General features: G+C 48.0%; 1 protein-coding gene across 7 annotated transcripts in view; it reads left to right on the top strand.

Moving 5' to 3' along the window:
• LOC149367362 (receptor-type tyrosine-protein phosphatase mu-like) overlaps positions 1-23,233 on the top strand; it is a 264,042-nt gene that overhangs the window by 123,887 nt on the left and 116,922 nt on the right. The gene's annotated exons all lie outside the window — the stretch shown is intronic.

Here is a 23,233-nt window from a genome sequence, read left to right as displayed (position 1 = left end):
CATAGAACCCTACTCGGCCAGAAAACAAGCAGGATGAGAGTAGTGATTACTAGCAGAAAGAAATTCCAGTATGGCTCCAACTGCTTGTTTTGACGGACTGGCCATTCTGGAGCGTGCAAGGAAAAGCGGCAGCAAGAGTCACCGCCACTGCTTCAACGACTGAGTACGCGTCGGTGAGGGACGCTACGAAGTGCGGAACTAATTGAGAGCACCTTCTTATACTCCGTTTCATACATAGCAGTCAACGCTGCCAAAGGTACGAAAGTAGTCCGCTGCAAAAAAAACAAGCAAAATGTATCCGTCAGCCTCGCGTCGTGGCTGAGTGCCAACAATTTTTTTTCGCATCCCAACAATTGGGATGCGGTTTTTTTCTGGGATGTGCTTCAAAGGACATTAAAGAAAGATTTACCGCTACACCAGCATGGCATCAGGTTCTTACCGGTAGGAAAACAGGATATCCCTTATGACACTATTATGCTCCTTGGCCTCCATAGTTTATGGAAAACAAGGACACACTTCAACAATGCAGAAGTAGTTGTGAGATCTCCACGCGAGCATTTCATTGAAGGTGTCATACGTCTGAGGGAAGTGTATCACTGCCTGATCGACCAACTTGGTTAAATGTGTTGGATGACTTGGTTGAACTGAAAAAATTTTAACCTGCTGTGTCAGTGCAAGTGTTGCTGACAAGTTTTACTTCTTTGTACGCCGCCGCGGTGGCTCAGTGGCTAAGGTGCTCGGCTGCTGACCCAAAAGACGCGGGTTCGATCCCGGCCGCGGCGGCTAGAATTTCTTTGGAGGAGAAATTCTAGAGGCCCGTGTACTGTGCGATGTCAGTGCACGTTAAAGAACCCCAGGTGGTCAAAATTTCCGGAGCCCTTCACTACGGCGTCTCTCATAGCCTTAGTCGCTTTGGGACGTTAAACCCCCCAAAACCAAAACCAAACTTCTTTGTACCCGTTGTGAAAATGCAATAAAGAAAAAAAAAGCGTCGTGGCTGAGTGGTACGAAGCGCGCGCCTATCTCTTCATTTTATAAGTTACCAAGGTTCGACTCCCGGCTTGGCTGGGTTTTTTGTATTTATTTTTTTTATTTTTCTTCAAAGAGTCATTAGGTAGAAATTCGAAACTGTCAAACTCTAATACCTACTTTGAAAAGCACAGCTCTGTTTACTTGTTTCGAAGGGGAAAGGCAGTGTAGTGTACGGCATACATACGATGTAACTTGAGTCGGATGGCGTTGAGTGTAAAGCTGTCATATTTAACACTGCGAGAGCTAGATATTGTCACCTTGCTAGGTCGTTTTTGCGGTGATCTTATTCCAGTAGAGAGACCTTTCTTGAACTTCGCAACTGTCCGAGGGCTCACCCCGGTCATCTCGCCCACAGTTTCGAGAACTTCACGCACAGTCTTCTCCGGGAAGCGCTTCCTTACGCTAGAGTAAACGTTGACAATCGCGTGCTTGCAGTCGTTCGAAATTTTCGGAGACTTCAGCTTGGAGAATAGGCGAGCAGGAGATGTTTTTGAAGCCGCAGTGGGCGAAGAAAACAAGCGAGTAGGAGATAGCGGTGCCATTTTCGCAAACTCAGAAACCGAAAGACGAACGCAGACGACATCACCGACCTGCCTAGCTGCGAAAACCTGATACAGGAGGAGCCGGAAAAAAAAAACCCAGAAAACTAAGGCACTCTGTTTTGATGAACATAAAAAAAAGCAATCTTTTTGCAAAAGAAAACACTTTTATTATTATATTACTATATCGACCAACATTTCCTTTAATTTTAGGTTCATTATTCTTTTCACTTTCGACGCACTACATTACGATGCGGACGAGGAGCGCGAACAGGCGCCGCAGCCTTCGCTGCGTTGACTGCTATGTATGATGGTTGGTTTGGATGAAACGGAGGATATTAACCAGAAGTCGACAATGGACGTCAAGGTGGAGGTGCGCTCATATGCAGTACCTGTCTCGTCACAGGTCGGCAAGAGAGGTCAAAGATGTGACACAGAATGTGAGAGCCCCTACCTTGGTTATTCAACGCAAGGCGAAATTCTAGGGGCCCGTGTACTGTGCGATGCCAGTGCACGGGAAAGAACCCCAGGTGGTGGAAATTTCCGGAGCCCTCCACTACGGCGTCTCTCCATAGCCTCAGTCGCTTTGGGACGTTAAACCCCAATAAAATAAATAAAAATAAATAAATCAAATTCACAATGGGTGGTAAGGCCCAAGAAGTAGACAGTAGCGCAAAAAGGCGAACACGGCCTTAATCATAGAAAGACGAGCGAGTATAGTGGAGACCTTGGCGAGTTGGCGCGTACTTGGAAGAATGACACTCGTGGAAAGGAAGGAAACGCCGCAGAGATACACATGACGCCGTTCGTGTCGTCCAGCCGAGGTCGACCTTATTTTTATACTTTTTATACTAAGTTTTCATCACAACCTCCCGCAAGACGTTGCCGCACCCCTTGATGGCAGCGTGTCGCGCTAAGTTGTCTAAACCCAGTGACATCTCTAGGGACAGCATAGCGACGTCCTGCGGTCTCTTTTGGAGAACAGAAAAAATAATTAGTAAACATTACTGTACTGACCACTGGAAACATTGTTTAGAGTGGGCTTAAAGACAAATAACTAAGAAAAACGTAGCCCTGCCCGCGCCGTCTTGCGACACAACGGGCTTAAACCGACTAAAATAAACGAATTGGCCCGTAGGCAATTGTAATTTTGCCACCCGAAGGTGGAAAGAAATCAATGAGGGAAAAACTACTATAGCGACCCACAGCCGGGGGAGCGGGCCCGGGGAGACTCCGCTGATCTCCCCTGGGAAGTAGCGGAAGGGATGGGCAAATGGATGGGAAGAATGATTGTAGGGAATGGGTTGGGACAAAGGCTGGGAATGGGGACAGCGAGAGTTTTGCTAAGATCCTTCGATTGTCTCGACTCCATTGCTGGCCTGCCTGGCCAGGGCTGGGAGAGCGTCGAGATTGCCCAATGGTGCGGCCCCACTCACGGGATGCCCGACCACCCACCATACGCAACGGGCTCCGACCGTCGGAGACAGGAAAACCTAACACGGGGTCAGCAGTTACTGGGGGCCCCTCCACGACAGGGTTTGTTTCCAACCTGCCAGCTGCTTACTGTCGAGTGCTTTTCGCGGTTTTTCAGACAGCAGTCGCATCCTTGACAGTTTCGTTCCATTCTTTCCGGGTGACTCAGCGAGGCGTGGATACGCGCCTTTGCCTTTTTATTCGCTGCGGGTTAGAAGCGCACCACACGCGTTTCAGTTCTAAATGCGGGAAGCTATAGCAGGCCGGTGTTTTCCGGCGTACGAAGCCCGGCTGTTGGGCCGCACAGGCACGCGGAATCACTCGGCGCGCACCTGCCTACGACGCTGTGGTCGAGCCCCAACTGCTGCATCAACAGCAACGAAGCAGCGCACCGATTTTCCTCTCGCGCGCAGATAGGAATAAAACAGTGGCATTATGCACGGTACCCACTCGCAGAGTACGTGTAATAATGCAGTTTGCGCGGCGTTTGTTTCTCCATCGGCCTGCGCCGCTGTAGCAATTAGCGGGCGTCGTCGTCTACAGGTGCGGGTCCTGGAGCAAGTTTCGAGAAGAGCCTATCTTTTTTAGGCATTGCGAGAGCTTCTGAAGATAAAGTACCGCAATATAATGACCAGGGAAATAATGGAAGCTTATTTCATAAGGAAAAAGCCGTCACAGTGTGTGAGCCAGCCTTCAATGGCGTTACTTTATAAAGAGGTATCATTTTTAGATAATTCATGACTTGTTTCACTTTGGTTTTAGGGGGCCTTTGATCAGATTTCGCCATGTGGCGGATGAGTTGCGATTGATGTTGATTTTGCTGGACCAATGATCTTTGCTCTGTATTTACACGTGATTATTGTGTATATATATTTGCTCCTTTCAATAAAAAATTCAGTTTCGAGTCAGCGCTCGTCTGTGTAGTCTTCTTGCTTCGTCCATCGTCTTGTTCGCGCTGTACCCCCCACGATGATAAAGTACCGCCACAGCTTTGCTGAAAAAGGCCACGCGCCTTACATTAACGCTCATTGAACGCGCAGGAGTGAGAAACGAAAGGACTTGACCAAAACGGACAGGATTTCGGGAAAATAGGGGTGGTGCCTTATCTTCACAAGCTTTTGCATTCTCTGAAAAGTACGCATTGAAGTGAATGGAAAAGCGGTCGTCTGTGGGCCAGCAAAATTGGCCCGATCGTACAAAGCCACGTGCGATGAGATGTTTGCCATGGATACAGCATCGTCTTGTGTTTGGGCCGTGTACTAGCAATGTCACATATCAGATTCCGTTTTCCTGTGGCCGTGTGTGCGTAGGACAAACGGGCCATTACCAAAAAGCTCCTGATCGAGCACTACGGCAAGGTTAGTGGCGGGAGTTTAAGTAACTTTCGGGACCACTGTCTGTTCCGCAGGTGCGCACCCCGCTTCTAAGACTGAATCGTGTTAAGGATTTAGACGACAACAACGAGATGAATGTAGTCCTTACGATGATTGTAAACCGAACGTCGTTCAGCTCCGCGGGGACCCGTGTATGACCAGCTGGCTGCGAACACACTTGTCGCCGAAGCCGCGCCCTCCGCGCCGCCCCCGCCAGCCTCCGACGCTGCGCCGCCGACCTCGGCCGCGGCCCACGACCGGCGGCCACAGTGCGCACCGGGCGACTGCTACGTACAGTCTTTGTCAGAAGTAACCAGGCTGCATGGTTTGCTTCTCAATCGTATAGCAGAGCCCTCACGGCTTCCCTAAAGATGAAGAAGTTCTTTGAAGGTGAGAACAGGGGTTCTCCTTACCATACCACAGATTTAGGCCTTGAAGGCTGGCATAATAGCTTTAATATACGACTGAGAAGGAAAACGTGGAGCCACTTTTGACAAAGACTGTACCCGTCACTCGCGGCCCCGATGCCGGCAGCGATGCGGGAGAGGAGACGGAAGTGCAGCCCTGGTGGTCACCGCTGCCTCTGAAGGGGGAGCAAACATTTGGCACCCTTCTTTCGCTTCCTTCCGCGATCGTAGCCACAGGAGTATACGGTGTTCGAGTGCGATAGCTCGTCCTGCGGTGTGTGCGGCTTCCTTCTCCAGCTGGCGCTAAAGCTCGGCTCTAGCTCGGTCGAGGAGGCGTCGATTTCTAGGAGAATTTCCACTTATGTTCACCTGCGGATTTGCCGGGCTCGCCCTCCTCCGTGTTTCTGCTAGAAGCCTCCTAGACACACCGAATGAGTTGAGAGTTGAACTGAGTTGAGTTGCTGTATGCTAATGGTCTATTAGCCTTGCTTATTCTGCCGGCAATAGCTCCACCGTAACGTCACTTATATGTGGATATATCGCTCATAAAACTGCAGCATAAAGTCATTCCCTACAGGAAGTGCCCCGCTTTACATTAGAAGGGAAATCCCACATGTTTATTTAAGCGTTGCCGATCTTTGCACGGATGACGTCGAGGTAGCGGCTGTGAGAATACAGCTCGATTGTCTCATCTCTATCATCGCGTCTCAATGTGCTCCGTAGAATTGTTAGTGAGCAATGGGGAAACCATACTCCTTCAATGGTCAAACTTCATGAAGCGCTGGTGGTCAGTCGTATAATGTATCAATTACCTTTAATTGAATGATCGCGGGCAGACCTCTTAGCATGCGCTCAACCATCGTCGAAACGTATGCCTCCTGGAATCCACCACAGCACTGTTCAGCGCTGGGCAACAACCTGCGTCGTGTCCAGTCGCCGTACGTTACGACTGGTCTGCTCTTCCCGATCAAATGCTTTTAGTTCCCGATCTCGGCAAACTCGGGCGAACGTCGCCCATTAACCGCGGCGAGGAAACTGAAACCAAACGTAAAGCGGAACCCATCGGAAGCAGTCCCCATTACTCCATCCGTGTGCGCTACCAGCAGACAAAAAATAAAGTACCGTAGGCCTGCGGACCACCTTCTTATGCGAATCCCCCGAAGATCACCGGCTCTACCATCGTTGCAGTCCCTCACTACGTGTCAGGATTGGTAGCCCCTTACTATAAGTGGTAGGAACTCTCGTCTTACCGCGAACAGCGCGACACTCAAGAACGAAGGTGATACAGCGGCACTATGTGTCTTGTCTTAGTTCCTGCACATTTTGCTATTTCCAGTGGACATGTAGTACCAATGGCCTGCGATTTTGCCTCATAAAGAAAAGGTTAATTTTTCAGAAAACCAAATGGCTCAGTAACTGCCTCAGTTTTTGGTGGACACCTCAATCGCGCCGAAAAGGAAAGGCGGAGGCTGGTGAGAGTGAGACGTGGTAATAACTCAAGAAGGCATCAGCAAATCAAAAGGGTCTCCAACCTATGGCTTCGACTGATTTTAGTCAAGACAAGTTGTGAGGCATTTAAGCTGCGTCTTTAAGGGCATGACACTACAGCGGTTCCCCTTGCCCACGCAGAGACGGACATTACGGACATCGGATTCACCGGCCTCCGAATATAATGATGGCATCTTTTTTGTATTACGAGTCATATTCGCATTTGTACACATCATTCACATCTTCATTTTTCTTGTAGGCGTGATCATAAACAGCTCTTAGCAATCAGCTATGATGTTAGGAATGATTCCTCAAAAGTTAAGCCGAAAGTTGCGCTGGGGCGAATGATCTTGTTACTGTTCTTCTGACAAGAGCGACACTCATTTCCGGGTCGAATAAAACACCGGGAAGAATTAGAGAATGTGTTTTTGCAACTGAATTAAGTGATCATTTCATTTCAATGGGAGGGCAGCGCAAAGAAAAAAAAAAGGATGAGACTCTTGAAGCTGCGCACGACGAGCTCTCCTCTCGTGTGCCTTCAAGTGTCTCCCCCCTTTTTTTGCTCTTATCCCCATCGAAATGAACCAGTACCAACATGCCCAACTTTTCGCCCTGCTTTGGTGATCATCTGACTCTGTTTTGTTCTCTGGCGCGGCTCCTTCACTTCACTTAACTTTATTACCTTAAAGGCCCCCAGGATTGGGGACATTACATAATTGGTGGGTTACATTGAAAAAGCAGATTGAATAAACAAAGAAATTACGTAAGGTTTCCTGTTTCCACGCGGAGCAAACTGAGTGGAGACTAGCACAGCCAATATTTCGTAAACAGTGGATTACCAGGGCGACAGTTGAATGCGCGATTGACGCGGCCAACACCTTAAAAAACATTGGCAGCGAAGGGCAGGTGGCGGAGTTTGCCATCACTCCTCCAATGTGGGGTCAATGTCCACCGCGGTTCGGGCTCTGGGTTACGGTGCACGATGACGGCGACCACGAGGGAAACTGCCCTGCGCCGCTGTCGGGGCGAAGCGCACCCTCGGCGCTCCTCAGCCTGCAGCTTCCGACGAAGGGCGCACAGTGAGCGCAAAGGCCGGGGAGAGCGGCGGCCCACTCGGGCTGCCGGCCTCGACGCCGAAGGCGGCGCCTCAAGGGCGGCTGCAGCGCTGGAGGATAGGCGTTGGAATATGTGGTTAACTTCTGGTCGCTTACGAAGCACATTGTGATGGTGCGCTTCATATCCCCTGCCTGATCTTTCTTCTCTGAAGTGCTTAACGTATGCACATTCCTTTCTAAAAAAAAAAAAAAACCCGCCGCGGTGGCTCAGTGGTTACCGCGTTCGGCTGCTGACCCGAAAGAGGCGGGTGCTATCCTGGCCGCGGCGGCCGAATTTCGATGGAGGCGAAATTCTTGAGGCACGCATACTGTGCGATGTCAGTGCACGTTAAAGAACCCCGGGTGGTCGAAATTTCCGGAGCCCTTCACTACGGCGTTGCTCACAGCCTGAGTTGCCTCGGGACGTTAAACCCCATAAAACAAACCAATTTCTACCAGAAACATCCCGTGAGTGTACCTTCTGTCCTGGTCGCTATCACCGACAACCACGGATTTCGTACTTCCCTTACTAACATATTTTGAAATCCTTTATTTTTTTTTCATAACTTCCACTTGGCCTTTATCATGTTCTGCATGGTTGTTCCTTCATTTTTTCTTTTTTTTTAATACGTTGATGCTGTACTCTGCTGCATTCTGTTCAAACAAACTATTGCGTATTTGTAACCCACCCTAGTGCTTTGAATACGTGCCGGTTTTGTTCTTTTTTTCGTCGTTGTTGTTGTTGCCTTTAATTTCTCTTTTAATGTTATTTTTTTCTTTTTCTTTTCTTAGCCAAATTGCAGAGTGTCCTTTGTATTTCTGCTCCTCCCCTGTACAATGCTTTTGTAAGCCCTGAGAGTAAAATAAGTAAATAAATAAATGAATGAATGAACGCGTGAGGCGATGTTGTCGCCATGATCCGAGGTCCTCCGAACCGCGGTCGTTCAGGTTCTGTTCAAAGTTGAGCGCTAACTGCATGACAAGACTTGGGCGGCAGAGCCGCCTGTTTCAGCAGTTGAGTTGCTTCAATGACCGGTCACCTGGCGTCACCAAACGAGTAAGCATGCGCTAGCACTCCGTTATTGAGGCTATCAACAGCAGGAAACAAAATAAAGGGATGCCCTTCAACAGCTTACGGTATCACTGAACTGGTTAGATGCGTGGGTGTTGACGAAGCTTGTGTCGACAACTTCTTAACTGATACCGAGCCCCAAGGACGAACTCTGCTCGAAAAATAGAGCGGAAGTAAGATATATAGGCCGTGTGCTATTGCCTAGTGTCGCGGGAAACTCCCAGCCGACGGGCGAAATTATCTGCAGAGCTCCGTCCCGCGCCGCTGCCCGCTCATCGTCGTCTTCCACGCAGCACAAATCTCCGTGCTTTCGCACTGATTGGAGCGTAGCAAACATTCTGTGCAGTTTTCACTCATTCGAAATGACCAGCGCGAAAACAGGCGGAGACAACTGAAGAAACACAGACGACAGGACGGGCGCTGACTAACAACTGTTTATTTTCGAGGAGAGCCCAGCACAATATATGTAGGGTTATTCGTTTTCGGGTTTTGTATTTTGTCAAATTCGGGGGGTAAAAACCGGGCGTTATTTTTCGGCTTGATACTAGGGGAGAAATCGTGTTTTTTGGAGAAAATCTCTGAAATTCGGGTTTCATCGGGTTAAATTTGCAAACTAATAACTTATTCCAGTTGCTCTAACCGGTGGGTAATATTAGGGCTATATTTTGGGCTGCTTTCAAGAAAGTATTGCAAAATTTGGCGTTTCTTTCGTAAATAATTATTACTCGCAGTACCGTGCTCGCACACCGTGCTCGCACACCGTGCTCGCAGTGACAGGCAACGGTCAGTTTTGAGAAAAGAAACATTTTATTCACGAGGGCTGGTCATCGACGTTCTACACGTCCTTTTTACCATACATAATCATCTGTTTGCGCAACATGTCGGTTTCCATCCGAGACCTGTCTGGTCTCTGCAGGTACCTTAGCTCAGAGAACGTTCGCTCAACGTCACAGTCGCCATTAGCTAGGCACAACAATGACAACGCTGCATTTGCTAGCCTTGGGTAACGCACAGTTGCGTCGTTCCAATAGTCCATCACTTCAACACCTTCATTTGTGGGGTTTGCTTCCAGCAAGTATTGGTTCAAACCCTCGCGAAGCGAGCCCACATCGTCCATCACGGAAATAAAGCGAGGTCGGTAGTCATCAAACGACTGACTCAGCAGCCGCTTCTGGAATGGATCGAGTACGGCTGCCAGTTTCCACAATGCCAACTGGTTTTCCTCTTTGTCTGAGACTGGACGCACAGCAATTCCGTGGGCACAATTGTTTCAGAAATCGGGAAAAATCGGGTTTTACCCGAAAACGAACAACCCTAAATATATGCCAAAAACCACGTCAGAGTCCGGGAGCCAAAGATTACAACCTAAAGCACAGTCATCAAAGGACGGCTGACGCAAGCATGAACTGGAAAAAAAACGAAATTTGAAAAAATGGGGGAGGAAACTTTTATGAAATGATACATCGAAAGCACTGTAACCAGCATAAAAACACATGTTGTTGTTGCTGTTTAAGTGTACTTGACACCGTCCCTTGTCCACGATGTTGTTTGAGCGCGTTGTTTCCTTGTGTTTTTATGATGGTTATAGTGCTTTTTGATATATCATTTCATAAAAAGTTCCCTCCCCCGTTTTTTCATTTTGGCTTTTTCCGATTCATGCTTGTGTGGGCCGCCCTTTCGTGGCTGTGCTTTAGGTTGTAATCTGTGGACCCCGGACTGCCACGTGGTTTTTGGCAATATATTGTGCTGGGCTTTCCTCGAAAACCAACAGTTGTTAGTCAGCAACCGTCCTGTCGTCTCTGTTTGTTCATTTGTCACCGTCTGTTTTCGCGCTGGTCATTTCGAATCATGTCCCACCAACTCGCCCAGTCAGCAATTTTGATTTTACCCATTGCCTGGAAGCGACTCGCCACGTGAGTCAATTTTCGCTCTATGGCGCCGAAGTACACACGCTTTCGAGGAGCTTGCAGGCAAAGCAACCCCTACCACGGCCGCTAGATACAAAGCGCAAAGCGAGGTGCCCCTACATATCTCGTCGAAATAGCCAAAACTGGTTGGGCCGCAGCTTGGAGGATAACTGCGTTTACGAAAGTCTGAAAACTGATGTGTATATTAGTTACGGTGCGCTGCACACCTCTCATAATTAAGGAGACTGCCAGTAATATAAGTTTATTCAATAGTATTTAACCAGCCTACTAGTTAGCACGTCTCAGCTGTACTCTGATGCGCTACACCGCTGCAAATGCTGTGCCGAAATAAGCGCTCTTCTAGCTAAGAAAGCCAAATTGTCAAAAAAAAAAAATTGGCGTGGTCTTAGCTTTGGTTAAGCCTGGTAGGTTGCGAAAGCAAAAGCGCAGCGCCTTCAACTGAAGGAAGGCAGTGCGCCGCGTCTACAGGTCACGCGTGGTTACTGGCCGCCGCTGCGCGGCGACTGAAAGCGTCTTCGGTGATTTTTTTATATATTTTTTATTTGATGTTGTTGCGACTGAGAGAAAGAAAACATAATCTACAGCTGGTATGACGTCACAGCGGCAGCCGCGCCACAGGTGCGCGGTGGGGCTTAACTGCAACCGGGCTGTCTGAAGGAGCGAGTTGGTCGCCCATATTCACTGCGCTAAAGGTCAAACGTAACAGCGGCCGGGTCACGCGAAGGCTTGAAAGTGCGAGTAGTAGTGCTTTCGCAATAAAAATAAATTGCAGAGCATCTTAGGTGCTCCCCGCAGGGGGGCGTCTGCAGCAATGCAGACTAGGGTGCCTCGATGCCAGCGCCGCCGTACAGGGTGGAGACAACATCGCGGGCGCCGCCATATTGAATCACACGGGATCAGCTGCGCTAGCATGTGTAACGGCGCCACTCTTACTTTCGGCGGGCGTGAGAGCGCTTTTGACTGGAACAGTCTTTTTCATCAACATCGCACTGCGTATCTTTTCACTCATAATAGCCATTTTAACATCCAAGGGTCGAAGACGTAATTTCATGACAATTTTACAGCCCCATGTGGTCGAGGTTGAACATTTACTGTTCCGTCTGTTGGTTTGAAAAACGCGCTAATATTTTAAAGATCTGTTGCCGGGCAGGTGCTGCTGCTCTATGTGGATAGAAGAAATTGCTCTTTTTTTCTCTCACGATATTTTGGATTTTAATTCCCACGTTCTGTTAACGCCCGCGTGTCGTCAGCCGCTCGAGCGCTGCCGCTGGTTTCGCTATGGTCGCGCGGGCTGTTTCCGCTTCTTCTGCTCGCAAAAACTGGCGTCTGTTTGCTTTATAATCTTTCAAAGGGTAACTGCGAGTTGCTCAAGCGTATATTGCTCACAAGAGCGCAATTACATCTGCTTATGGGGCGGGCGCTGGTATATACATATGATGCCGCCGTATACCGACGTTGCCACTGCTCCTGCGTTTTCTTTTTCGAGGCCAAAGAAAACGAATCTCCCCTCGTTGGCGATAGCTTAAAGGATTATTGGAAGTTTCTCACTCGTTTCATTTTTATGAGGGGCGCACAACTACCGAATGTTCTTGCGTGCGCACGCATATGCACACTTCGCTTGCGCCCTGGACATACGCACCGGTTGCTCTCCTGCGATTCCTCAGTTGGTGAAACACAATTCTACATATCTTTTTCCATATTTATTTTATTCAGGCCAATCGGTATTCATTAATAAACCTTGCATGTAAACCTGCGCAAAAAGATTGAATTTTAGTCATTAAAAACTGCAGTAATTATGAAAATTTTAAATTCGAAATCGAATTAATCGGCATTGAAAAGTCACGCTTTTCGAAAAAAATCGACCATAGAGGGTTTTGTTAAAACAAACAACGCGGTTTTTACCGTTGGCTATCCGTGCATTTCCTTTCTGTCTACAAAATTGTGTGCTCATGGGTTCGGCTGTTCGAAAAATCACTCCTACCTAAAAGTTGATCTTTATTACTGAGGAAGACAAATATGTAACGCAGCTTTTTAGCCTACCCTCTTACAGAGGGTGCAGAGAACAAAACAAAAGATAATGCAAATTATTCATTTAATGCCAACTGTAATTGCAGGTCATGAAAAAAAAACGAACTACAATATAAGCAAGCAAGACATTGGGACAGAAAAGTGGGGCATGTACCGTGAGGTGTAACCTTAAAGGAAAACATAAAAGCAAAGCATGAAAAAAGGTTCAAACCACGAAATAAGTCAACAAGATTTAGGGGAAAAATGTTGTTGTGTACAGTGTGGTGCAACCTTCGCCGCAAACATGAAAACAAAGCATGAAAAAAAAAGATGCAAACCACGAAATAGCAGAACGAGACAGAGTGGTAAAAAAGCACAGTGAGGTGTAACATTTAAAGCAATGTACTCTGGAGCTGATCCCGCTTTACTTGAGCTTCCCATTTCTTCGCTCTGAGTCTCGGGGGAAGCGAAAACAGCGTAGGCCTTTACGCGTTGACCCGGCGCACATTGGCACACAACCGCCCGTCATGCTGCCTCGGTGGACTTGACAAGCTCCTCAGTCATGCGGTAGAGCACTGTCAAATAAATGAAGCCACCACCAATCGTCCGCAGCCACTGGGCCTCGAAAAACGGAAGCTCAGCTGCTTGCACCACGCAACTGAGGCCAGCCCGACCGACCGCTGTGATTCAAAATGGCGCCGCATGGAGAGAGAGGCGGCGTTGGAGCGGTCAAAGGATGGCACCACCCTGAACGGCGGCGCTGGCATCGAGGCACCCTAATGCAGACGTTGGTGAGTGGCGACACCACGAGGTATCCCGAGCATCCGCAGGGACATCCCCACAGGGGGATAATGGTGAGCAATGCGTCACCACGGACCCGAGCATCCGCGCTTAGCCGTGCGTGGCATCGCCGTGTCCGGGGAAAAGGGGATCCTGGTGGTTGAGCCGATGCCGAGCGTTTGGACCCTTAAGGCCCCTCGGCGGAGGCAACACACCACTTTGGCCCCAGCTTCCTGTAGACGGCACCTCCGGCCTGACCCGACCGGGGGAAATCGGCAGTCGCCTTTTCCTGTCCTCTTTATCATCTTTCACTGTCCTATCTCCTTTCTTACAACTTTCCTGTATCCTCCTCCCTTCTTTGTTTTTTTTCCCTGGCGGCGAGGGTTAACCTTGTGTGGCCAACTACCCCGAGTTGCGTCATATTTGGTTATAGTTAAGGTGTACAGCTGACGTGGGCAGGATTTGCTTTCAAGTTCCTGTCGACGTCCCCTTGTTGGACTCCATGGTGGGTGGCTGGCACCATGACCGAAGAGACTAAATTTTAAGGCGGAATCCTTTAATGCCTCATCGTTGTAAGCAGAGGCTGTCGACAGAAATGTCACGCTTTTCAATTGGTCCAAACGGTCGGGACGTCACAGTGCGCGAATTTCAAAGGGGGCTAATTATGCTTTGGCTTCTAACCATGCAACCAATTAAAGGGATCGTATAGTGATACTCCAAGTAAGTGGGATTGAGTTTAGTTAATTGCTTACTTAACCAATTAGCCTAATTAACCTTTATAGTCATACTAGATAAATAAATAAACCAGAGTAGGAAATTGCCCGAGCTCGGGAATCGAGCCCCAGTCTCCGGAGTGCGAGACGAGCACGCTACCACTCCGCCATGCCAGCTCGATGGTTTGGAATGAACAAAAGCGCGTCTAGTAAATACGGTGTCTTCGTTCACTCCCATCTTCCTCACTTCCCGTTACGGCGAGGTTTAGGTGTCCACCGAGATATGAGAGACAGATACATTTCCTTTCCTCAAAAAACAATTTACCGACGAGCAAGGCGTAGAACCGAACGGGCGATGGCGTTCTATGGACTCCCTGGCAGCGTTGCAAGACGCTGTCGCGTTCCGCTCTTGGAGGCGAAGCTTAACATTTAAACCACACATCAGTGACACAAGCAGCAACACGGCGCTTAAGGCTTTCGCCTCCCCGCACTTTAGGTCACCAAAGTGCCCCCCCCCCCTCTATTTTATGGCTCCCCCCCATTCCAAACCTGATCGCTCTCTCAAAACGGGCGGAACGAAGCAGCAGACTTTTCACGAAAAAGAAACCAACTTTCACAAAGTTTCATGTAATACACAGTAACTGTGAAGAAAAGGAAGTCCGAATTATATCCCCATTTCTTGTCACCAAATGCTTAACAGATACCTTAGGGCCTGGCTACAAGGTATCCAAAATGTCCAGCGGCGACCTACTCCTTGAACTACGCGAGAGCATCCAGTGCTCGAAACTCGCAAACATTGCTTCTATAGGGGACATCTGTCTCCGTGGCTCCCCACCGATCCCTCAACTCAGTCAAAGGCGTCATCTCAGAGGCTGACTTTATCCACCTTACAGAAACCGAAATGCTTCAAGGACTCTCCGACCAAAATGTAATTGACGTCCACAGGATCAAAATCCTCAAGGATAAAAGTAACGAGGAAATAGACACTAATCACATGGTCCTTACATTTAACACCAGCAGCTTGCCCGAAACGATCGATGTTTGATACTTGAAAGTCACCGTCAGGCACTACATACCCAAACCCCGTCGCTGTTTCAATTGCCAGAAGTTTGGCCATGGCTCACAGCTGCCGCGGCCGCAAAACCTGCGCGAAATGCGCTTCAAAGGACCACCAGTCTGAGGAATGTGACGCAGCACTACGCTGCGCAAACTGCGAAGGAGACCACGCTGCGTACTCCAGGGCGTGTCCGTCCTGGAAAAAGGAGAAAGAAATCATCACCATAAAGACCAAAGAAAACATTTCATTTAAAGAAGCCCGAAGGCGTTTTGCACTTACAAATACATTCTCCTTCACAGCGAAACCAATCTTTGTTGAAGTGGTGCGCAGGGGCGTAGCACCACACAGCACTCCGGCACCTGCCGAGGCCACTTCCACCGCGCCAGTGGCAGGGCCATCCAGGCCCCAGGCGGGGACAGCGAAGGCTGCTCTGCCAACCACTAGCCAGGGAGTGCCGGCCCATGGGTCGGCATCCCGCAGGACTTCCCCCCGTCGGGGGAGGCCTCAAACCCACACGCCCGCGGTTTCACCGCGGCCGTTCAGCACCTCTGAGGAGGTGATGGACGTAACTCCCAGCCTGCCTGCTTTACAGTGGCGGAATAGCTCTCTTGAGCGGAAAAAAGACAGGGCCGTCATAACGGCCCCACAGCATAAGTAAACTCCTTATCGTTCCTATCCCAAAACATAAACATGGGTTTTCTAGTTCAGTGGAACTGTAGAGGAATGTTGAGAAATTACAATGACATACAAGATATTCTATGGTCAATATCGCCCGCAGCTTTATGTCTTCAGGATACCAATCTAGGCCCACAACATATGAATATCCTGAAACATTAAAAAACGTTTAGACGCGGTCGTGAGCAGGCAAATAGACTTTCGGTAGGTGTCACGATTGTCGTACAAAGCGGCGTCCCTGCTCGAAAAATCACTCAGAACCAAGCTTGGAGCCGTCGCTGTCAGTGTCGTCAGCTATAAAACAATTTCCATCTGTTCTGTATATGTATATGCCCCGACGCGGTGGCTCAGTGGTTACGGCGCTCGGCTGCTGACCCGAAAGACGCGGGTTCGATCCCGGCCGCGGCGGCTAGAATTTCTTTGGAGGAGAAATTGTAGAGGCCCGTGTTCTGTGCGATGTCAGTGCACGTTAAAGAACGTACCCCAGGTGGTCGAAATTTCCGGAGCCCTCCACTACGGCGTCTCTCATAGCCTTAGTCGCTTTGGCACGTTAAACCCCATAAACCAAACCAAACTGTTCTGTATATATTCCTCCACATTTTACATTAAGAGTCCACGATCTACAAGAACTAATCAATGAACTTCCAGAACCATACCTAGTACTTGGGGATTTTAACGCTCACTCCCATTTTTGGGGAAGCGAGTGCTGTGACTCTAGGGGTCAAATAATCGAAGATTTTATCCTCTCAAATAATGTATGTCTCTTAAATACAGCAAAAGCCACATACTGCTGCCCTACCTCAGGGAAAATGACCTTTTTAGATTTCTCTTTTTGTTCACCTTCTGTTTTTAACGATTTTAAATGGGACGTCATTGACAACCCATATGGCAGCGATCACCTCCCTGTACTAATCACTTTAACATCCCCACCGGAAATAATCCCCATAAGGCCACGGCGCTGGAAGCTCCACCTCGCCGACTGGTCACTTTTTAGAGCAAAGGCAGCTTTAGAAAATATAGTTTTAGAAAATCTCACCATCGACCAGATAAACGAAAAGTTTACTAATTGTATCATAACTGCCGCACTCACAGCTATTCTTCAGTCGTCAGGAGTGGCACGACAAAACCATAAAGTATGGTGGACAAAAGACTGTAAAGAAGGTATAAAACAACAAAATAGTGCTTGGGGTAAATTCCGTAGGTATCCGACGCATGAAAATCTCTGAAATTTTAAGAAGGCAAAAGCTAAAGCTCAGTACGTCCGTCGCAGTGCCGAGAAAGAATCATGGCAGAATTAAGTTTCATCTATCAACAGTCAAATCCCATATTAAAAAAAGTGGGAGCAGGTTCGAAAATTACCACTATTTTACCACTATGCCTCTCCCTCGCCAGACAGGATTCTGTCGAACCCTTGATTAGGTTCGAAAATTAAACGGTAACTTTTCACCATTCACAATTCTGTTTTTAACAACACCTGGCACACAAACAAGCATAGAGCAACAGGCAGACATATTGGGGGAACATTTCGCTGCAGTTTCAAGTTCATCACATTACACGCAGTCCTTTTTAAAATACAAAAACACAGCTGAAAAACAGAGGCTCCCAACAAGTGGAGGTTCAAATGAAAAATACAACAGTCTAATTAGCCTCCAAGAAATCAATAAAGTACTATCTGCTGGCAGAAAAACTGCTCCAGGACCCGACGAAATACATTATGAAATGCTTGCCCATCTTTCCGAGCCTGCAGTAGAAGCACTGTTAAGATTCTTTAACACAGTTTGGGTATCTGGGAAAATACCGGAAGCCTGGAAGAAAGCTATTGTACCGTTTCTTAAGCCTAGTAAACCACCAACCTCTCCTAGCAGTTATAGACCCAGAGCTTTAACCAGTTGTCTCGCCAAATCCTTTGAAAGTGTCCTTAATATAAGATAACTTTTGTTCTTCAATCCTGTGTACTTCTTGATATCCATCAGTGTGGATGTAAAAAGGGATGCTCCACTACAGATCACCTAGTCCGCCTTGAAAATACTGTCAGAGGAGCTTTTATACACAAACAACACGGTCTTAGCGTCTTTTCTGATTTAGAAAAAGCATATGATACTACCTGGAGATTTGGGATTCTTCAAGACTTAGCTGAGCTCGGCATCCGTTGAAGAATACTGAACTCCATAAAAGACTTTTTGTCTAACCGCTCATGTAATGTCCGCCTAGGTTCAACCCTTTCAAGGAATTTTATACAAGAAAATGGAGTGTCTCAAGGTGCATTTTAAGCACAACTCTCTTCGTTGTAAAAATGAATTCTATTAAGAAAATAATCCCAAGGTCCATTGTATATTCAGTCTATGTTGACGATCTTCAGATAGGTTGCACATCTTCCAATATATCTACATGCGAAAGACAAAAACAGCATACAATCAACAAATTGACAACATGGGCAAAGAAGAATGGTTTCCAGTTCTCACTACAGAAAACAGTGGAAAACAGTTTTTTCACTCAAACGAGGCCTGCACACAGATTCCACATTACACCTAAACCAAACCAAACTGCCTTTAAAAAAGGAACACAAATTTCTAGGCATCACCTTCGACAAAAAACTTACTTTCCTGCCTCACATAAACGCACGAAAAAAAAAAAGCGTCACTATCACAACATACTGAAAGTCCTTTCACGCAAACACTGGGGTTCTGATCGAGTATGCCTTCTACGGATTTATCGCTCTGTAGTACGTTCCGTTGTAGATTATGGTTGCATAGTGTATGGATCAGCAAGGCCGTCGTACTTGAAGCGACTGGACCCTGTGCACAATTTGGGTTTGCGTCTTTCAACTGGTGCTGACAGGACATCACCCATGAAAAGCCTTTACGTAGAAACCAATGAATCACCACTTGCAGAATAAAGAACAATGATCACATGCTCATGTATTTTAAAGATCCTTTCCCAGCCTAAACACATCTGTTACCCACTCGTTACAAAGTGCCCATCTCGAACACTATTTACCAACAAACCTCTCGCAATCAGGCCACTTCTCCGCTTTGAAGAGAAATGCCAAGAACTAGACATGATGAACACATTGCCTAATATTGCCCGCAAACCTCATCCACTCCCGCCTTGGTACTGCCTACCATCTGTGTGCGACTTCACATTAACACAATTTCGGAAAAAAAAAACATACACCACATGAGCAGATATTACAAGAATATTTAGCACTAAACGAAAAATACGGAGAATACGAAGCATTTTACACCGATGGATCAAAATCAGCGCACTACGTCGGAAGTGCTGTAGTTCAGACTAATTGGGAAAAAATAGTACGCCTGCCTGAGTGCGCATCCATTTTCACCGCCGAGTCTTACGCAGTCTCGGTGGCTGTAGAAAAAATAATAAGTGAGAACATTCAGAAGAGTATCATTTACACTGATTCGCTGAGCATACTAACCTCACTACACCATAGAAATGCAGTGGAACCACTAATTGGTGACATCATACACAACATAACAATCGCCACAATACAGGGACAAGACATAAAAGTTTTCTGGGTTCCCAGTCACATTGGAATCACTGGCAATGAGAAGGCAGATGAATGTGCTGGAAAAGCTCGGAACAAAGAAATAAAGAAAGTGTGCATTCCCTACAAAGATGGTATGAAGTTGGTACAGTGTAAATTAAGAAATAAATGGCAGTTGCAATGTAATATTGAAAGAAATAATAAGCTACATTTGGTAAAACCCATCCTAGGCGAATGGAAATCACGCTCACACCAAAAGTGATTCATCGAAGTTATTTTATGCCGTCTCCGTATTGGACACACACATCTCACACACAACTTCCTGCTCACAAAAGAACACAAACCTGTTTGCGAGCAATGCGGACGTGATCTTACCGTAAACCACATACTAGTCTCATGCACAAAACTTGAATCACTAAGGAAAAAATATTTTGCTACATTTTACAAAGGAAATATTCCATTTCATCCAGCGTGGATTTTAGCTGAACATGCACCTGTTAGTATGCTTGATGTTTTTAGCTTTTTAAGGGAAGCCGGTTTTCTACAAAAACTGTAATGTTCTGACCCTGTGCTTCTCTACTTAGAACGGCACACCTCAGCCACTTTCTCAGTCCTGAGAAGGAGGCTGAGGTTTTTATCTGAGTTGTTGGGAGCGATCGAGATCCTTGCCAAGCCAAGGATGTCCACTGAGGTTAACCAACTTTGAAAAGCTTCAGCGAACAGCCATTTCGAAAATGTTTGTTTTATCAACTAGGTAGTAAAAATAAGTTTTAGGCCCTTTAACCGCCTTTTTTATGTACATTGGTTTAGCAAAGTTTGCTAAACCAGTTTTTCTAAACCTTGTTCTTGGCGCATGATAGCCTTAGCCGCCGCTTATGCGCCATTAAACCCAACACAACGCATCTAAGGTGCAGCACCCTGTGTAAGGCGAGGGCGTGAAGATGAGGCCAACACGAGAGGCTCGCGCTCGGTACTTTTTGTTGGGAAAGCAACACTGCGCGAGTCGCCGAGTCATTTCGCGGAGCTGACGAAAGGCCATACTGCGCATGCGCGAGGAGCAGTGACGTCACATGGCGCACAGCTCGCTCGCCGTCGCTGCGCGGGTGACTCAGAGGTGCCGCCGCCGCGCTCGCCAGTTGCGCATGCGTAGTAGTGGCGCATAGCTAGCGTGCCGGGGCCGCCGCCGCTGCCGCGCGCTCTCCATCGCCCCTCTCTCTCTCTCCTCGTTGCTTTCGCAATCCTCCAGGTTTAACCAGAGCTAAACCACTGCCAATTTTTTTCTTCTTTTTCCCTAGAATCCCGATTTGTGCCAATATTTTGAAGCATAGCATGTAAGAAAGAAGACGATTTGTGAACTCCTGCTCGAAAAGGACTTTGAGCTGCTCAGGAGAGCGCTTCAGTGAGCCAGCTCCACGACTGCGCGCTGTTATTCGGTTTTTATCACTTGATTTCGGTGCTGCGGTTTACTGGTGCAGTCGTGTGTTCAGGAATGAGGCGACTACCCTGTTCATCTGCTCCTCACGTCAGGTTGCGGGATCTGATCGCGACCGCATTTCAATTGATTCGAAATACATCGCGCTGTACGATCTCAGCGCAGGTCGCCCTAAATTATCACGGAGCCCTCCACCGCGGCCTTCCTCGTAGCCTCTAGTGTGTCGCTTCGGGAAGGCTGACTGGTGAACATATTGGAAAAGCAGATACGAAACGGTAGAAACGGAAGAGAATAGAGGCCAAGGCCTGGAATACAAAAGAAGCTGCGTCTTGTTGCCAATAAACCGTACAACGCCCATACTGAACCCCTTTTGGAGTCGTTGAACTTTCCAACTGCTGTTAAAACGCTACCAGGCCATTCCTTCTGTGTGTTTCAGTTCCGGGCGGGAAACAACATGTCCATTCCTTCAGAGTGAATGCTCACACCTGCGCTGAGCCCGCACTGCCTATGGGCATCGAGAGTTCGCCCGCAAACTGCCGACACTGTTGGATTATCCTATGTTAGATGTCGTTTGGTTTGATTTATTGGGGTTTAATGTCCCGAAGCAACTCAGGCTATGAGGGACTCCGTAGTGAAGGGCTCCGGTCCACCACCTGGGGTTTTTTAACGTGCACTGACATTGCACAGTACACGGGCCTCTAGAATTTCGCCTCCAAAGAAATTCCACCGCCGCGGCCGGGATCGAACACGCGTCTTTCGGGTCAGCAGCCGAGCGCCGTAACCACTGAGCCACCGCGGCTGGGCTGTGTTAGATGTTGTATAAGTGCGCCAAATGTTTTAAAACCTCTATTATACAACCAGTGTAAGTATACATAGTTGCTGGTTATTCTTTAGCTACTGTGATCTATCTTTACTGTCTGCGAATTGTCGCCACCAGATGAACTTGTTACCTCTTCACGTCGTCGTCTTAATTCCTTTCGTCAAAAAAAAAAAAAACTGAGAAAAAAACATGAACGTTGTTGGTCGTCCGTCTCTGAAGAAACTGCGCGAGAAATACGCGGACGGAGCAGAGCACCAGTCCTATGCACTTCCGCCTCTGCTTTATGTTCCCAGCTTTTGAGTTCCGGGCCCTGTGCACATTTCCGGGACTGCTCTGCCTGCTAGCGCACAGCGTAACAACGCGTCCTGGGAAAGGTGTTCTCCACACGTTATCAGCAGCGGCGATCAAAGAGTCGGTCCGCTGAGACCACGCGAAAGAAAGGACGCAGATAGTGGCCGCCTTTTGGGACCGAAGTCGGGGGGCCGCGAATCCCACGGTGGAAGCCCACTCAGAGGCGCCCGCATAGCCCGTGGCGTGGCCAGGGCGCCTCTGGTCTCCCCGTCTCGACTGGAGCGCTCCGTGTGAGCGGCTCGTATGAAAGTGCGGAATCCATGCGATGTGCAAAGAGGTATGGTCTCACAGGCATATCTTAGCGCAGAAGACGGGACTACAGAGAGACAACACGAACATGGGCGCTTGTCTTTCTGTCGTCCCGTCTTTTGCGCTAAAATATGCGTGTGAAGTCTGAACACCAACTTGCCCAACATTTAACCCTTTTTAAAGTATATTTCCATATGGTGTATGCGGTGTAGACAATACCATGTGGTATTGCCCGGATCCCCACAGCGTGGAACGTTGCACTGGGTAGTCAGAGGCTGCTCGATGATAAACGGAGGTCCCTTTTTGACTTTAAAGCCTCCACAGTGTCTCAGTGGTTATGGTGCTCGGCTGCTGACCCGAAAAAGGCGGATTCGATCGCGTCTGCGGCGGCCTCGTTTCGATGGAGGCGAAACGCAAGAGGCGCCCGTGTGCTGTGCGATGTCAGTGCACGTTAAAGAGGCCCAGGTGGTCGAAATTTCCAGGAGCCCTCCACTACGGCGTCCTTCGCAGCCTGAGTCGCTGTGGGACTCTAAACCTCATAAAACCAATCCAAACTCGCTTAGTGAAACACGTCGCGGGGCTAGTTGGTGATGTGTTTTCTTTTCTTCAAATTGAAGGAGCGCTACATTTTCAGACGAATACACAGAAAGACATGTCAGGACGGGCGCCGACTCCAACCATGTTTATTCACACATATTTTCGTGGAGCACATAAGAAACACGGCAGTGAGCGCATGCGCATCTGTGACTGACCACAGAAGGAAAGGTCAGTAAAACGAGAGGGGGGAGGATAGTAAAGTGAGGTCGCTTTTTTTTTCCAAAGATGATAGCAAAAGTAGGTTAAGGCGAGTAGACTGCATTTTGTCCCCTATTTTTAAGCAATGTCGTCTCACTGTCGTCTTTCATTTATGTTCAACTAAACATGGAGTCAGCGCCTGTCCTGTCATGTCAATCTGTGTATTCGTCTGAAAAGTTAGCGCTGTTTAAATTTGAAGAAAAGAAAAAAAAACCGAGCCAAACATTTTCGGCTTTCTATACCGACGGGCCTTGATCTATAGCGCGAACAGCAAAGGTTGCTCGATACCTTCCATGCTGCTTGTTTCAGAGGCGAGAAATGCCCCCGATAAAACTTTAGAAAACATCAGTTGGCTTCGTTGGGCCGTGATGTTCTGTATTACTGCGCTGACCACCCACTACAGTAAATGAAATCAGCTATGTCGAGCAAACCAGAAGCATCGT

This window comes from Amblyomma mixtum, chromosome 1 (genome assembly GCF_055824585.1).
Source record: "Amblyomma mixtum isolate Tamu chromosome 1, ASM5582458v1, whole genome shotgun sequence".
In the NCBI taxonomy this organism is placed as follows: Eukaryota; Metazoa; Arthropoda; class Arachnida; order Ixodida; family Ixodidae; genus Amblyomma; species Amblyomma mixtum.
The sequence above is the reverse complement of the archived record's forward strand: the minus strand, read 5'-3'. Positions and strand labels throughout refer to the sequence as shown.